The 18,662-nt window shown below is 38.7% G+C and overlaps 1 pseudogene; it reads right to left on the reverse strand.

The window, feature by feature from the left end:
• Positions 1-4,717: 4,717 nt before the first annotated feature.
• On the reverse strand, positions 4,718-4,836 carry LOC112475700 (annotated as a pseudogene).
• Between the last annotated feature and the right edge of the window lie 13,826 nt (positions 4,837-18,662).

An 18,662-nucleotide genomic window follows, 5' to 3' on the forward strand; every position in this document is an offset into this window, starting at 1 on the left:
CGATCTTTCTTTCCACTCTTTATATGAGTCTTTTGTTGTTAGTGCACTTGCTACTGCATTTCCTTATTTTAAACCCATCTTGGAGAAATTATTTTGTGAGACTGGACTCACAGGAAAGACAGTGGTTACTATGAAAACTCTAAAATGAATATTTACAGTTTGAGTTGAAGTTATAGGACTCTCTTAACAGAGTCCCGAAGAAAAAGATTCATAGACAAGTTTATTATCTTGAAAGCCCAAAATATAATGTTTAGGGAGCTAATAAATATACTTCTTAGTCAAGCTGCCTGGAATAAAGAATATTTGAACTGTTGTGTTATTCAATTATTTGCAATAACCAGTTATTATTATTAATGTTTGAATACAATACAAATACTTATTGATCATATGTTAGTTTTTTTTTTTCAATGCGGACCTTCTTACAATTTTTCTCTTAGTCCCCAAGAGATGAAAGAATTCTGAAATTTTATGAAATTTTACTGAATTTTTATATGTGTTTTTAAAATTTATTTGTAAGGAGTATTTGCTAACTGTTATATTTTATAGCCCAGCACTGCAAGGATCTCTGCATCATTTTTAAAACTAAAATGGGTAAGTATTTTACTAGAACACTTAACTAAGCTAGGCAGTTTATATGGAATATTCAACACCTCCTCACTTGAAACCTCCGTAAAGGCCTCTACATGCTAGGCCCACCACATTCTTCCATCCCTGTAAAAAATGTTCCAGCCTTTGGGACTCCCCATAGTTTCCTGAACATTCAGGATCTGAGTTTTTTCCTCCGAATCTTCTCCAACACAGACCTGGTGCTTTGGACGAAGTAGGGACAGGAAGCCCACTCCGGCCTCTAGTAAACTCTATTCCCCCAGCACGAGATGGGACTTCGCAGGAGGCTGGGTAATGCTATTCCCATAGTGGCATTTGGGCAGAAACAGACAGAACAACTGCTTTTATTGAAGAAACACCAACCCTCTCATAGCATTTATTCACCTGATGCAGAACCATAAATTGCCAATTAAACTCTAAACCTCTGTATGCAACTAGGCATCCCTGAGCCGTCACTGTGGGAAGAATCAAAGATGTGGGAGAGGGAATCAATTCAAGTGTGAGAAATGGCCAGCACCAAGCAAATTTTTGCCGATCACGGACATCCACTAGCACAGCAAGGAGCGCTCACGGAGGATGTGCTACACGCAAAGCATGATGCTTCATCCTTCAGGAGCTTACCAGATTGTGCTTGAGACAGTCAAGTAATCAACTCATTGCACAACAAAATAAATGGATTTAGTGTTAGTAGAAGTATATTCAACCTGCTGTAAAAAAGCAAACCAGCTTCCTCATGTGCATGTTCATTCATGCATTCATCAACTCAACATCAATTGCCTGCCTACTAAGCTGCATGCTCTGTGCTAGATTCTATGGGCACAGAGCTCTCATTCCAGTGGGGACAGATACACAGGCCAGTTACAGCGAGTCCAGAGTGGGGAAGAGTTCAGAGAAGGTTGCACATAATCACAGCAGTGAATGTTGACTGCCTGTTCCCCACGTATCGGACCTTCCGCTAAGACCTTCATGTGCACTAGCTCATTTATTAAGTTTCATGTGTTATATCATTATTCCCATTAAAGAGTAGGGGACAAATATTTTTCTGAAGAAACTAAAGATATTCACATATAGAAATAATAGTTGACATCTTTTGAGTGTTTTTTTATATGCTAAGGATGATTCCAAGAGCTTTATATATTCCAGAATATTTACTAAAAATGCTATTATTACCCCCATTTTTATACACAGAAAGCTGAGGCCCAGAGAGGTCAAATAACTTAGCCGAAGGTTTTTTACATTAAGTGGCAGAGGTAGGATTTGAGTTCAGATTGTCAAGGATTTTAACCTCTACCTCTTACTCCTCTGCTATGAATGAAGACATTTGAGCTGGATCTTGAGGAAAGCATTTGCCTCATGGAAAAAAGAGCAGGTGTCCCAAGTGGGAGGAGGGTGTACTAGTTTTCTGGGCTACCATACATATCACATTACCACTAACTCAGTGGCTTAAAGAAGAGAAATTTATTCTTTCACAGTTCTAGAGGCTAGAAGTCTAAACTCGAGGTTTTGATAGGGTTGGTTCCTTCCTGAGGCTCTGAGGAAGACTACTATTCATTGTCTCTCTCCTGACTTTTGTTGGCTACTGGCAATCCTTGGCGCTCCTTGGCTTGTAGATGCATTATTCCACCCACATCTTTAATCCTCCACCCTGGAGTGAATTTCTCCTTCTGTTTGCATTTTCTGTCTCTTGTAGGACACCCACCAATGGATTGAGGGCCCACCCTAATCCAGGAAGATCCCAAGATCCTTATCTTAATTACATCTCCAACAATCCTCATTCTAAAGAAAATGGTATTCTGAGGTTCTGGGTGGAAATATCTTCTATGGTCACAATTCAGAGGCTAATGCCATAAAGGGCATATGGCATGTGGCCATAAAATGCATGACAGTTGGGGGAGGTGAGACATACCCCCTACCCCTCTGGGAGGTTCAGGGGTCCTGTGGTCAGGTAGAGATGAGGATGGGGAGGTGTTGGTTCTAGATTAAGAAGAATCTTGCCATGTCCTGTAGGCAACAGGGCATCAGAGAAGAAATTTCGGTAAAGAAGTGACGTGATCTGACTCCACTGGGGGGTTGTGAGTCTAGAAATAAAAAGGAAGGTGGACTAGAGTGAAGGGAATCTGATGGCAGGAGTGGCAGTGGTTACTGGCAGCGTCTTGAACGAGGGCTGCTGGCTTGCGGGTAGTTCTGCTGGAGAGAAGTAGGCAAACCCTGTGGGCAGGTTATCCTTTGAGCTGAGAATTTACTCCTGTATCTGCTTATAACTCTCAATCTATTTTCCCCAGACTCATCAACCTATTCTAACTAAATCTAGAAAATAAGCCTATTTTGCCTCTAAATTAATGGGCAAATGCTTAACCAGTGATTAAAATTATATCTACTTTACTCTGATAGCTCACATGTTGAATAAAGGTATTAATGTCAAATAAGCTAAACTATTAATATCCATTGATGTAAACTATGGGATGAGTTGATGACTTCTGAGTCACTACTTTGCGTGAACTACTCCAAATACAGGTGTACGTCTCCTGATCAGCAGCTTATGCGAACACGTGATGAACAAGAGCCTCATTCGACAATTGCGTTGCTCCATCCCTTATAACCAGCGTAAATGCCCAGCATTTGCCAGATAAATGACAAAATTTCCATTTGCATTCTGATCGTTACATTCGAATGCTTACAATTTCACGTTGTCAAAAAACAGCAACGTTATAAAAGGGAAATGAATGTGATATCAATATATATTCACTTTTAGAAAAACATACAGCATTTCATCTCCATAATAATCACAAGCTCTCTTGTTGAGAATCAAATTCCAAGTTAAGAAGAGTAAATCTGTTCACTTGGAGATTTGTGGAGACCAGAGCTAAGGTGCTTTAAATTATTTTCAAGAACTGATTTGAAAATCTTATTTCTAAGAAGCATTCTTTCTTATTAGAAAAAATTTTAATGTTTCTTGCTCATTTGCCACGAATAATTGCCAATTTTTATTTCATTATTTGTTCCTCATTTGGCTGTCTTAATAACGTGAGAACACTTATGGAATATCTTCGTTGGGCTCCATCGTTGGGCTCTTCTATTTTCAAAAGTTTCCACATGGGTCCAGTACTGTGTCAGAATTAAAAATATATTAAGCTGTCACATTCTCATTATAAATTCTACATTTGGCAAATATATATGTGTGTGTCTATTTATTTTTTCCCCTTGAAATTTCTTTAACTTGTCTCTTTTAATTATAATATTCTTTTAGTTTTAATTCTCATTAGTTTCATGTTAGCTTCTTTAATCAGGTTTCATTTTAGATGCAGATTAATAATAAATTTTTCATGAGGCTTCCATAAGATACTTAAAAAATCTGTCAACTTTGCCTTTTGATAGTGATATTAAAAAATAGTGGTTAATTTACAACAGATGTTTCTCTTTTGGGGTGGGGGAGGAATTCAAAATGTCCATGGGTTGATGGCTATATTAGAAACTTATAAAGAAAAGAAAAAAATGATAGCTCAAATTTAAGGATGGTGTTACCTTTGCAATACTTGGGATAACATGGAACCGAGGAGATGTTCCAGATGATTCCTATTCTCTCTTTTAAACTGGATAAGGGATATACCGGCTATGTGTTTTATTCTTAATCTTTAGACACTTCACATATTTTAGAAATATGTATTTTTATGTATTCAACATTTAGTAAAGACTTTTTTTTTTTTTTTTTTTACAAAAAGAGAGAACCAGAATGTACCAGATGGAAACATGTTCTAGGCCTTCACAAGAAAGCCACATAAATGGCCACCTGGTTCAACAACTGATTTGAAAGTTGAGTAAATACGACTTTTAAATATCTTCCTCTAACCCTACTTCTCAATTCATTTAAAACTTAAATGTGCCAAAATAAAAATAAAAATAAAAAAACAGCAGGCTTTCAAATTGAACACATTTCACTTTTTTGGAACCTCAATCTGAAAAACCGTTATTACAGCAAAGCTAAAAGAACCCAGAATATGCAGCTTCATAAAGTATACGACATATGAGAAACTGAGAGAAATATAGTTCAGCTTTTGGTTTGCAGAGTTTTGTTTTTTTCTAATCTGTTGCTCTTAGTTGTTGTTGTTTTTAACACCTACAGCATCTGGTATTTCTAGGTGGTCTCCCATCCAAGTACTAACCAGGCCTGACCCTGCTTAGCTTCCAAGATCAGACAGAATCAGGCACGTTCAGGTTGGCATGGCCGTAGACACTATTAGTTGTTTTTGACTAGAATGATCTTTCCTAAAATATAGTCCCTAGAACACTAGCACTGAAAGTTGATTAGGCATTACATACATACAAAAGGGTTCTGTGGTCAAATAATTGTGGGAAATGCTTATCTAAACAAAGTTAAACAGTTTTCTTTACCAGGGGACATCTCAGATTCTTAGTCTGCTAATGTAGGTCTTATAAGACTGGGGTTGGAGAAGATGTTGGCTAGTGTATAGAATTCTTACATTTACTTTCATAGACTATTTTTCTAGACTGGTGTCTCACAAAACACAGTTTGTGATATATTGGCCTAGAGGATGAAGATTCACTTTTACATGACCACCGGTATTAATTTGATTGTCTTGGCAATGACTAAAAACTGCCATTTTCTATATATTAATTTCTGTTATAAGGATTGGTTATCTTTTTTCCAGTTCTAATTAAACAAAAGTTACCATCTCAAAGGTGTATTTGTTTGTTTGTTTGTTTGTTTGTTTGTTTTAAGCCCAGTTTCCTGATCTCCTGATACATAAGGGTTCCACCAGATACTTCACAACCACCTACCTGGTCAGAAACTCAAATTGCCAGTTGAATTTGGGTGAAAATGGAGAATCCCTAGTACCCAGGAGACTCCCCCAAAGGTTTTAATGTCAAATGTTTAATTTATCAGCAAATGAAAGCTTCTACTGAGGTCCTATTCTTCACAGGTCATGCACTCTGAAAATATGTGAAAAGATCTCCGCTCTACTCACCTCATGATTTTCCATGAATAGATATCCCTTTCTCTCTAAGGTCTCCCAGACCGAAATTCAACATGGCGGTCTTTTCTCATTTTTGTTGGAGACTAAAAGCAATCACGATTTGGTTACTATCGTGAATCTGATAATGTTGGCAATGACAAAACTGTTACCGCTTAAAACTTTTGGTGTCTAATGTAAGAGAACTGCTCCCTCTTGTCATTTCAAATTGAAACTTCTTCGCTAAACATTAGCGATCACTGCTCAACTCATGAATTATAACCAACACATTTCCATGAAAGTGTGGTAATAGAGAAACACAAATTTGATATAACGTACCTCGTAATCCCATGGCTCCTGTCCAATATGGATAAACGTGGTTATACACAGACAGCATGTGCTCATAGGGAACAGACTTCAAGAATTTCAAACAGAATAAGGCTAATGAAGAGGAGTCATTTATCTCCTAAGTGCCTCTGGTAACCAGAATTTTTGCTCTAATTATCAACTAGGGACTGGATTTGAATAATACTAATAAGACCTAATGGAGTCCCTTTAATTTAGTCTTTGTAGAGAAAATAAACTGAGATCGCTTAAGTATATTCTGTGAAATGAGAGCAACATATCTTTTAATTAGCAGTCAATTTAAGCAAGGATATGTGTGTATATATTTATATATTTATACATATGCATATATAAACACACTTCCCCATATATAGTATGTATGTGTGTGTATGTGTAAAAAAACAACAAGTGTATTTAGAAAGAGACAGAGATTTTGTCAATTTAATTTAATTTCTTTTCACTACTAAATTGAAGGAAATTTTTAGCTGGATGTGATTGATGAAATTTATTATTTCCATATCTTTTTTTGTTTGTTTGTTTGTCCAAGTTTGTTTGGCTACTTCTCTCCTCTTATATTTCGCTCGTTGCCTCTTCATACGTAAAGATCGTCATTATATTATCTCATTGGCATTGGCAGTACAGACCATTTATACATGATCTCAAAAGGTCAATCCATATATAAAACTGTAACATTTCTCAGGCACAAATTTGAAGAAGACACTCACTTGGCCCATATAGAGCTAAGCCAACTGCTCAGCATCTGCACCTCCATGAGCTTTTTGTTGTTCCTCATGCTTCACTTTGAAGGCAGTGACACTCAACATCCTTTACAGCACTTAACGGAGTAAATTATGAGCTACAGTTGCATATGCATCTTTGGGAACGCATCTCCTGTTACACTAACTATTGAGAATTATTCATCTCTGACTCTATAAATCCTCAAGCTTCTCTAGAATTCGCTGAGAATATCCCATTTTGAGCAGATTCCCCGTGCATTTGAGCATCCTCTCCATGGGTGGGAGCCTAGAATTTTACTGTAATATCATTTGAAGCCCAGTTGAGTAGGGTAAACACACAGGAGTATGTTTTGTGGCTGGAGCGCCTGTGCTCTTCCTACGTAAATCTAAAATGGAATGAAGGAGAGAACACAGTTTTCTCCAGAAACCTTGCCTTTGAGGCTCAGAGAGACACTATGATTTGAGAGAGTCTTACAAGAGTGGGTAATAGCCGATGCACTCCCCTTTCTTATTAGACTCACACCTCCTTTGGAGTGACCTTTGAGGAAATGTACAAGATGTCGTTTATAAAACAGTTTCGAAAGAGGAAATACAAATAAAAATAGACATAATAAATTTCTTGCCCTTCCTGGCAGTCGATATATATCCCTTGACAGCCATCATATGACATAATATTTTCAAGGACAAACACTGAGTTGGGAAAACAGAAAGAGGAAATCGGGCGGAGCTTTCCTTCTGCTCTTCGCCCCACTGCGAAATAAGGGTAACAGTACTGAATGCCTCTGTGTGTTTGGTCCTGAGCTTCGTGGTTTCCATGGGCTTAAAACAGGGCCTGACACAGGCACAGGCTCATGAGGATGCTTCTGTTCTTATTTTATTGATGATGATGCTGAGGAAAATGAGGCCCAGAGGGATAAAATAAATTGTCAAAGGTGGAGCCAGGAGTGGAGACCAGATCCGGGTATCTGACCACTCTGTTCTGTGGATCCCTTCACTGTCTTTTACATTTCTCCGTGGAGAGGGCAGAGGCGGGGAGAGAGCCAAGACGAACGCGAGGAGCTGTCTGACATGTTGACAAAGTCTGGAGAAAACACCATCAATCCTCACAGAACATGACTGAAGCGCTAAGGAGGGAGCGTTTCGACCAGAACGAACCGACTCCTTGCTTTCCCTAGCTGTTGTCCTGTGTGCTGAACTTCCTGAAATACTGGACCTACTGCTTACGTGGGTCAGACTCCATATTTGATTCCTAGCATGATGAGGGCTCCTTACACTAAATTAATCATGCGACTTTTATTTTTTACATAAATGAAATTATCCCATTAGTATTCACATTGCCGGCCAATGGAATAACCTGGATATAATCATCTGAATTTTGATTTTCATATTTTTCTCCTAAACACAGGTATTTCAGAGGAAATCATACATCTCAAGTATCATGCTATCTCACTCCTTGATTCTATTTCTTACTCATATTTGTCTTTCATCTCCCTTGTTTAATCTTAATGCACATGTTGTGAATAATGCCATTTTTCTGTTCAAAGGCTTTCAAAGATTCACCATTACCTACAGCATTAAATTCAAACTCATCATCCTGGTGTGGCCGATTTGTCTCTCCAGTCTGAAGGAAGTGTCTGTCTGCCCCACAGGTGGATTGAAGTCTCAGCCTTTCGGCATGAAGAAAATTTCTTGCAGGTTTTTCATGACTGCTTTTCCAGCTTCTATCAGCAAGGTCTCTAAAAATCACAAAAATGAAGTTTGAAGTCAAGCATTCTCTTAGTACCATCATTCAAGACTTTATGTCATCTGGCCATTATGACTTCTCTTCATCTACATGGACTCAGTGAGTTCTCTCCATTGTGGGTAGTAGGTCATTGAACCTGTATTCATGCTAGTTGCTCTGTTGGTAATTACCACCCTCCTTCTTTTCTTTTTTTTCTTTTCTTTACTTCTTTTTTGTTTGTTTGTTTTCTTTTCTTCTTTTTTTTTTTAGGCGAGGCAACCCTTGGTTGACCCCACAGATTGCAAGGAGCTTGTCAGCTTACAATCCCTTATTTTTTATTTTATTTTTTTTATGCCTACAGCACCTGGTCTTCCTCCTTCTTTTCTTATAGAGCTCATACCCACCTAGAAAGGACAATTATCATATGCACCATTCCTTAACATTTTTGGACACCCTTTCTCTGACTGAAGAGTGGCTCGCATTATGAATTCTGCTCCCTAAAGTAGAAATGAATGGATTCTTCCAGATTCCCTCGCTGGCAGGGTGCAGACATGGGACTTAGGCTCTGCCACTCAAGTCTTAGATTGTGAAGGACATGGTGTGAGCAATTAGGTGAGCATGGCGCCTACTCTTAACAGCTGTGGTGGTAGAGCTGCCAGGTCCCCAGTGAATGGGGGTCTGTTAGAGAGAGAGCAGAGAAGGCTTTTCTGAGGAGCGTGGTTTAAGCTGACCCCTGAAGGATGAGAGTGAGTGAAGCATGGGAAGAGCTTAGGGAAAAGAATTCCAGGCTTGGGGAAATGCCCAATTATGAACTCCCAGTTGCAAAAGGAAGAGGAGAATTTAGCATCACCCCAGGGAAAAATCACAGAGATAACCGAAGACTCATAAGTATGAGTCACAAAGGATAGTGACTGGCTAGCCTTCATCTCCTTTACAGAAAAAGAGGAAACTAGAAAATAAAAGATTTCTTCCAGAATAACTTCTCTGTCCAGTTTCAGAACTAATTTAGGACTTTCTTTTTCTCTCTGAAGACAAGCCACCTGTGGGCACCTCTGTTAAGCCAACCCGATCCTGTGGAGTTCAGTATGGTCCCATACATCCGCTCTACACTTCTGAAGAAGTTGCGTTTCACTAAATGGGAACCCTCGTAGACCAAATTTCTGGGAGTACAGGTTGGATTGACAATATTTGAAGACGGGCAAGCTGTAAAGTTCGAGGCCCTGGTTATATAAAATCCTGTGGTGGAAAACTAGCCTATTCACATCTAGCCTAGCACATCCAGAATGGAAAGGTCCTAATTTATTCATTTAAAGTGGATAAACACATGCCCCATGTGACTTAGATTAGTGTTCTTCGATGCTTCTAATGGCACCTAGGAAACAGTGGCACATAAGTGTTATTATCAGCAAGTGTAATAATTATAATACTGATAATATGTGTGTGGGGGTATTTTCTCTATGCCAATCATAATAGTAAGAGGTTTACATATCTTATTTTATTTAAACTCACAGCAACCCTATGAGACAAATGTTACTATTCAATTTTATAGGTGAGGAATTTGAAGCTGAATCATATAGCTGATAAGTGCTGAAATTAGGAGTTAAAATACAATTTTTTTTTTTTTATTCCAGCACCTGTGCTCCCAGCCACTTGTTCTGCAGGCTCTATCAGTTAAAATCGTATTTAGCCACAATTCATAGATTTCATTTAGCTGACTTGGTTAAACAGATAAGATTTGCTTTTCCTCATAACAAAAAGGTCAGAGGTAGGTTATTTTTTTGAGACGTTTCTTCAGATCTCTTCACATTTATTTCACGAGGATCACTTCATGGTCACAAGATGGTTGCCCAAGCTCCAGACGTAGACTTTGCATTCTAGTTTGCATTCTAACAAAGAGGGCAGCATTAGCAGACGGTTCTTTCATCTCACTGGTCAGAACCGTGTAAAGTTACCATCCCAAAGATTCAAAAGAAGCTAGAAAAATGGGTCTTTTAACTAGTCCAGTCTTCAGAGCACAAGTAGGTGATAAACAATTAAGACTTCAAGACATATGGAGGGTTAAGTAGAGTTTCCTTGCACACAAGACAGGAAAAACATGATCTAACAGAGAGGCATTAAACCCTGCAGAATGGGGTTTTGGAAAAAGGAGCTGGTATAAGATTTTAAAACCGACACCAAAAATTGCCTCAGAGTCCAACCTGGGCTCGAATCTTCAGTTGAGCATCCAGAATCGTTGCATCTAGAAGGTACAGCGGAGTCACAGACTACACAGGGTCAAAAGAGTACCAACAGTTTTTCTGTAGCTTCTGATCGTTTTCTGGGAAGCATGTGTTCTCTTTCTTTGGTCTGGGGCTCTGATTACTTGTCATTTTGTAATGTCTCAGGCTGAAGTAAACCCTCCTTTACTAAGCTTGGATGTCACGAGGGGCAAGACAAAAGAGGATTGGGAATGAGCATCGGAATAGCCAAGCTGTAGCCGGACCATTGCTTCTAGAGTCTCCCAAACTTTAACTTTCCTGAGAATCGCCTGGGAATCTGGTTCGAATGCAGATTGGGACTCAGTAACTCTAGGTTGTGGTTGAGATTCTGCATGTCTGACAAGCTTCTAGGTGATGGCCGTGGTAAAGGAATAAGGGGCATAGCGTAGTTCAAAAATGACAGCTCCTTCCCCACCCCCAACCCACAACCTAAGTGAGAAACAAATATTATTGTATTTTTGTTCCTATGACAAGATATTATTTTTTTTATGTAATCTTAATTCTCTTTAATGTACTACAGCATTTGAATAGTCTGTGTTTAAGGCATAATGGCCGTGTATTTTGTGACAGGAAGGGTGGGATGCTGCCAGCTGCACCCATTCAGTCTTGTAGGGTTTGAGGCTTTCCACTGAGGCCACCACTCTCCTCTAGGTGTCACTCTTCATTCTAAGTGACCTACAAATGTAGGGTCCTTTTTTTTTCAGCTTTACTGAAGTATAATTGACAAATAAAATAGTAAAATATTTAAAGTGTAAACGTGATGATTTGATAATATGTATACATTGTGAAAGGAGGTAATTAACACCAATGACGGGTTGTCGACACACCTTGGGTCAGAGAGGTTCTGAGAAAAGTATAGATACCTCTGTTTTAAAACCAGGGGTGGGGGGATAACATACAACGAGAACAAAGAGAATAAAATAGAAAAGGATCTGAAATTTTATCCTGTTTTCAAGCTAACAGGTTGGGCTTCCACAGTTTCATAGATGCTAGCAGAAGACACGAGACTCCTAGGTCAGAGATAAAGGTCGTTATCATTCACAGCATAGAGTCAGCCTGAGCCTCACATTCACATTGGTTCCCCTTGTCTCCCAAGTTTTGCAGGGGCAATGAGACGGGCTCAGCTATATGCTGTGCATGCAGTGGGTCTGTATCACAGCTGAGGATCCCCAAGATTAGGGAACCCCTAATTTTGCAAAGGGATTTACAAACAAACCCACCCAACCTTCACTCCAGAGGGGAGAGAGCTAGTTCTAGTATCCGAGGCTGTTTGCTAAACAAACATCCTTGACAAGATAGTCCAGAAGAAACACTGTCACCGATATGTAAATGCTATGGAGCATTGTCCCCTACACAGGTAGATATAAAAAAGTGAAAGCAAGAGACAGATGGATTAGGGAAAAGAAATGGAAACAAGATTTCATATAGGACATCTCTTTCAATTCTCATATCACTGACTTTATTAGCAACTATCTTCTTAGCTCATGGTCAACCATCTTAGGAATGTGTTTCCCTTTAATCTGAAATATTAGTGTGTATTATACTTGTTAGCAAAGTTCTTGGAAGCTTTTTATTCAAGGAGGTTTCAAGGAAAAGAGGGAGGTTATAGGAGGGATTTCCACAGTGCTGGTTCCATTACTACAGCAGTAAATAAAAACATTAAAGTCTTTAGCTTATCATTGCTCTCACTAATCAGCAGCTGAAAATTCAGTGCTCATCATTTAAGAAGCATTCCTTTAGCAATAAAAACCTCTTCACTGTAGCTTCTCTTAATGAGAACACACAATACCCTCCCCCATGAGAGATCACAGGGTGAGCAGGAAGAGAAGACATACATCCTCAGTTAGTCCCCAAAACTGGCAGCAAAATGAAACAGACAAGTACAAGCACATCTGCCCTCCCTCTGCCCTTCGCCCTCTGGATGGATTACTTTAGTTCTCAGTGATGTATGATGATGCTCTTCTTAATACTATGAGACTTCTCTAAATGTTTCTCATATATAAAAGGATCTAAAAATCCTCCAAGTTGCAGATCAAGAGTTATTCTTTTTCGCTTTCTCCTTCTTCGGGGCAGCTGGTTTCTGAGGTTGTAACACAGACATGGTGGTTAGGTGGACAAGGATATGAGCAGAGGCTATCGAATCAATTTCGTATTATGGTCCCAGAGACAAGAAGGTGAGGGCTTGACAGATTCAAGTGGTAAGTCCTTGAGTGTTCTTAAGGCTGCCAATCATGAACTAAACTTGGTAAGAATCATCTGGAGAGCTTTGGAGAATGAAAGGAAATGGACACTATGTTGCTTCAAAAAATAACAAGAAAGAGGTGGAATTATAGTTGATGGAAGACACAGTTGGAATAAGCACCCTTAGAGCTGTGATTTTTCATTTCCATCTACAGGCTTTGTGTTATTTTTCAAGTCTCTGCCAACAGCCGACAGCTAGTTAACCATTTGATTTGAAATGCATATTTGTGTGTTTGTTGGGAGGGTAAGGAGGAAATTTTGATCCGTTGAAGAAAAAAGTAATTTAATTTGTGCTGTTTGCAATGAGTTTTAAACGGTATCTGGATTCTTTCAATATGTATCAGCTTCAAAAAAGCGAAAACAATTCACAAACTGAAAAGTAGCTAATAATAATGAGCTCTGTAAGTTGGAACTCTAGTCATGCTTTTTGTCAAATAGAAAAACTCGTTTTATTCAAACATATCTGATTACTCAAACATAGCGATTCAAAATTTAAAATCTACACAAATTAACTAAATCTCTAATATCAGTCTTAATTATTAGAAAGTTATTAAGACTGAAAAAATTTTGCACATACAATCCCTCTCTGATTACACCCCTACCCAGGGGTACAATTGCTGAGTTATGTGACATGTTCCTCAAAGCTAATGTATTGACACCCTCCACTCAAAGACCATCATTCCCAAATCGCATTTTTCTTTACTGAAAAATCTCATTTCCTGTATTAGTTTCCTGTGGCCACTGTAACAAATCACCAGTAACTTAGTGACCTGAAATGACACAAATTTTTTCTCTGACAAGTCTGACAGTTCAGAAATCTGAAATCAGTTTCCATGGGGGCCAAGTTAAGGTGTCGGCAGGGCTGGCTCCGGCTTCGGACTTTGAGGGAGAATCCATTTCTATGATTTTTTTTTTCCCAGCTTGTGGCCACCCATCGTCCTCTGTTTGTGGCCCCTTCCTTCATTTTCAAAGCAGATCACTCCAATCTCTGCTTTCATCATCACGTCATCTTCATTTCATATCACCCTCTTATAAGAAACATTGTGATTACATCAAGCCCACTTGGATAATACAGGACACTCTCCTTCATTTATTTAACTTAATCGCATCTATAAAGTCCCCTTTGCCATAGAAGGGTCCAGGGATTAGAATATGGACATTTTTGGGAGCCATTATTCTGCTTACCACATGCCTATTCTTTTATTTATTTTTTTAGATTACTGCTAGAGTCCTAAGCCAGATCATTATCTTATACTTCCAATACATCAGCATGACCTCCTAATTGGCCTGCTGCTCAGAGGTGAGGCAAAGGTGGTATTCAAAGGTATGCATCTCCCATAGGACTCAATTTGTGGAGGTGACAAAAGCTGCCAGAGAATGTTTGTCTTCCGATTTTGTACCGAGTTACTAACTTTACATTTGTTGTGCATGAGATGTGTGAAAGTGTTCTCAAGTTTTGCTTATGTATTTATTCATTTCTAGGCAAATATCAACACCAGACAGGAAGAGAGGGCTCAAATCTATCCTACATGACTTTGGGTACCGCTTACCCTGATGGTGTCAATATACTTGTTCCATTTGTGCCCCTCTATTATCAACCCCACACTGCGATGCCAATCCTGCCCTTTTAAATTACAGGACACTAAACTATATATTTTAAAAAATAATAATAGTAAAGAGCAAGAAAGTCAATGGCTTCTGATTGCCTACAGTCGTGAGTCCCAAATTTCTTCAAATTGAAGAGTAACTGGGACTCAAGTTTTTTTCAGGAACGTAATAAATGAAACCGGAGGGACTTTGGCCCCAGATAGGCCTGGGGTTAAATTCTGATGGTCCACTTAATAGCTCTGCATTCTTAGGCCGGAGACATGCCCTCCCTGAGCCTTTGTCCCCTAATCTGCAATATTTATTGAGAAGATACATTGAGCTATTACAGGTAAAGTATTTAGCACAGCCCCTGGCACTTAGTAGGGCCTCAAAAACCTTAACTCTCTTCCTCTCCTTTAGTGAAATACTGTGCTTTTTACAGAAAACTATAAAATATTAATTATTCAGCTAGATTAATAATTATAGCACACTATGTGAAGATGGAATACGAAATATAAACTATAAAAACAAGTTGTTAAGAAAGAAAAAGCTGTTATACTAAACCAAATGAGCTAATTCTACATTTTGGAGTAAATAGTTCTTTGCTATCTTTCATCTGATGACATTGACAAACTTTCGCTAGCAGATGAGCACCAATAGTGGGTGCCAAACATTTAAAGAAAATATCTTAGGTAAAAAAGTTACAAAAAATTTTTAGAAATGCAGGGAAAATCACTACTCATTAATAAGGTTTTAAAAACATTTTAAAAGTTCGACATTATTTGATTTTCATCTCAGAACACTTCAGTACCAATACAAAAATAAAATTATTCCAAAGGAGTATGATGTGAAGAAACCATCAGATAAAATCCAAATTGCTTATCCTGACCTTCAAAATGCCCTCACTTTGGTTCCTACTTGTTTTTTTCAAAGTTTTCTCTCTGGAAACTCTGTATGAGTCTGATTAGTCTGAAGGCCCCTGGCAAATTGCCTTTCTGCCAATGATTCTGCCTGTTTCTTCCTCGTTTCCACATCAAGGTGACAAACTCAAATCCTACTACAGCTTTAGGCTATAAGGAAATACAGACCCAGTTGACCAGGTCTTAAAATTTTTCGAGAGAAGCAGGAACTCTGGAATTTTATGTAAAGTTTTCCAAATTTTAAATACTTGCAACGAATTAAAAATGTGTTAAATTTGGATGAGCTAAACAACAACATAATAATACCTGCAGGCTAGATCGAAGCCCCCAGGGTCTGATCTTTGCAAATCAGTAAGGTGCAGCTCAAGTGTCCCTCTGAGCAGAACAGGGCAGATTGCCCCAAGAGACAAGGAAACCAAGCCCTGCACCCAGAGCAGAAGAGGGTCTTTTGGCAGAGACTGTAGAAAGAATTCAACACACTCGCCAAAGTTAGACTCAAAAGGAAAGTTTATTAGAGAAGGGATAACGCTCCACAGAGTGCGGTCTCCTCTCAGAGGCAGAGAGTGAGAGGGACAGTGAGAGACCCAGTAAAGGGACCGAGAGGGACCGTGAGTGTTCAGGGAGTTCACTTTACATGACATTCTTTAGTTCCCACTTCCTTTGATATGAACATACAGTGAGGAAGGGGAAGAGTATGCAGCTTAAGAAGGTAATAGGTAGAGTGCAAGGCCTGCCTCCAGTTCCCAGCCTTTAATCCATAGGTTCCGCATGGTTTGAGCCATAGGAAACGACTCTTGGTTCCTGTTTCTCTCTCACAGGTGTTGGGGAATGCGTTGTTAGCAATCCCAGCAGAAATCTTCCTTTGTTCTGAAGGCGTCCTCCTGGCCTGGCTGCAGGGCTGACCAGCATAGTACAGTCTCTGATGGTGGTTTGATTAACGTTTTAATTCTCTGGCCTCCTCTCCACGTTACCTCCTCAGTGTGGAGAGCCTGGAGAAAGTCCATCTCAACCTTGGGCTCACCCACTTCCAGATTCATCCTCTTACACGTTCATTCCTTCCTCTCTTGAGCACTTATTTATGGGCTAAAATTAAAATCCTGTTTCATTTTTCTCTTTTAAGGTCTTATAGGAAATGATCGCATATTGAAAGAATTTTTGTCTCGTACTTCTCTTAACTCAGAACGTGCTGCATTTGGTGAGTGAATAAATTACTCATATCAGAGCTTCTTTCTCCAACGGCAAAATAAAGATTATCATCTGTTTATTCAATAAATCCATTTTTGTTGTTGTTTATTTTTACTTCCCCACACTTTTTGCTGTTCGGCGGAAAGTCGTCTAAAATTTTTCTACCTTTACCCCAATTCGAGGAGGGCACAATCAATGAATATAGATGAAAATATATGAATTTAGATGCCAGGTTTACTCTGTCCAGTCATATCGATGCATTCCCTGTACACACTGGACTTAGGAGAAAGACCCTGGAGAGTGAAATTGCTTGGGAAGCCTTTTCTGAGTTGCTCATTTACAAACTGTTTTCATTATTTTGTTCGGGATATTGACGCTTCCTGTTATACCAGAAAAAAAAAAAAAATCAACATTCAATTATAATATCAAAAAGTTCTAAATTCAATCCATATTATTTCTGCACCATAATGATATAGTTTTTGGACTTCGTGTATTATAGCTGGCTTCCATTTGTGTGGGAAATTGAGAAATGTCTATGTGTCAGAACAAAGAGACTCTATTTCTGGTTTGATTTGTGCCCTTCCTTCCTTTAGCGTGTCCAACAAACACATCCTTTATTTAAGGCTTGGTTGTGTCAGTCCGTTATTTGCCCCAGCGGCCTTTGTCGGTAGTTCTAATTGCTGTCCAAGTTGTAAAGCAAAGTGCTTTCCTTTTATAACTACTGTGGGCTCTCTCAATTTCGAGGGCGGGGGTAGCGGGGAGACAGCAAGGTATAGTTGGAGAACATAAGCGTTATACAGAGCACTGCTGACCAGCAGTGAGAGCTTGGGGGGGGGTCTTAGTTAAACTTCTGGAGCCCCTGTTTTCCCCATCTGTAAAATGAGGGTAGCAATACTTAGCTAATGGAAGCATTAGGAGAATTCAGAGACTTATGTAAACAACAAGAATGAAAAAAAAAAAATAAGTAGCTATTACTTATTTTTCCTCCCCTCCCTCTCTTCCTTACTCTTCTCCAAAAGGATGTGGAATCTGGAGAAACGCATTCTTATTTGGTTCTTCATTCCACTTACAATATCTCTCCATGGAGCTACTTCAGATATTGTTAGTTATTTATTTCATCCATTTATTCATTCAACAAATATTTGCTTCTTCTCTGAGTCCTTTGTAGAAGAATAAATGAAAGCTGTGATGCAAATTGAGTCTATTAAACTTTCAACACTGAGTGCATGGAAAACTAATTTACTAATAAGAGTGATAAAGTCATAGTAAGCTCGTGTTCTCTTCTAAATTGGCAAACTTTGAATTCAAGAAGGAAGAAGACTTCTTGGTTACAAGGTGAAAAATTATTGGGGAAAGCTCTGTGTGGCCTAATTTAACCATGAGTAAACACTGAGCCAGTATTGTAGTCGTTGAAAAAGGAAGTCAAAATTTTATTAGGCTGTAAATTGCAGTATGAAATCATACAGTGTATTACCTTAAGACAAATACTTGTAAGGGATTAACATTCATTCATCCAAGAATGAATTACAGGCATTGAGCACCTTCAATGAACTAAACACATAGGAAACACCTCAAATTAGTAAATCTAATATCATTTCCAACTCAAGAGAAAATGGAGTCCAAAGGACATCTCGTCTTACCAAAGAAAATGATAGGAGAAAATAAAATAATTTTGTCATTTAGCCTAGAAAAGAGAAGGCTACGGAATAAATAATAATTGATTTCAAAATATAAAGGATTCAACGAGAAAGGCAATGAAAGACTGTTGATTACCATTGGCAGGTGTAAACCATAAAATTGACCTAAAGATGGATTTCTGATGAACTGAAGGAAGATTTTCTGGGGGATGTTAGAGCATAGGAGGTCTGAGGAAGGTCCCATATTTTCTGTCCAGGGGGTCTCTGGAGAAAAACCATTTGTCGCTGCCAGAGAGAGCTTTTTCAACATTCGTTCACATTGAAAGTATGTGGTATGTAATTATAAAACCGAAAAAAAACTTCAAAGAATCTTCTTATATTATCCTTACCAGACTTTTTTAAACTTAAAAACTTTTAAATAGATGTCTGTTTTGCTCCTATTGTAAAAATATT

This window comes from Pteropus alecto, unplaced genomic scaffold, assembly GCF_000325575.1.
Source record: "Pteropus alecto unplaced genomic scaffold, ASM32557v1 scaffold11, whole genome shotgun sequence".
NCBI classification, from domain to species: Eukaryota; Metazoa; Chordata; class Mammalia; order Chiroptera; family Pteropodidae; genus Pteropus; species Pteropus alecto.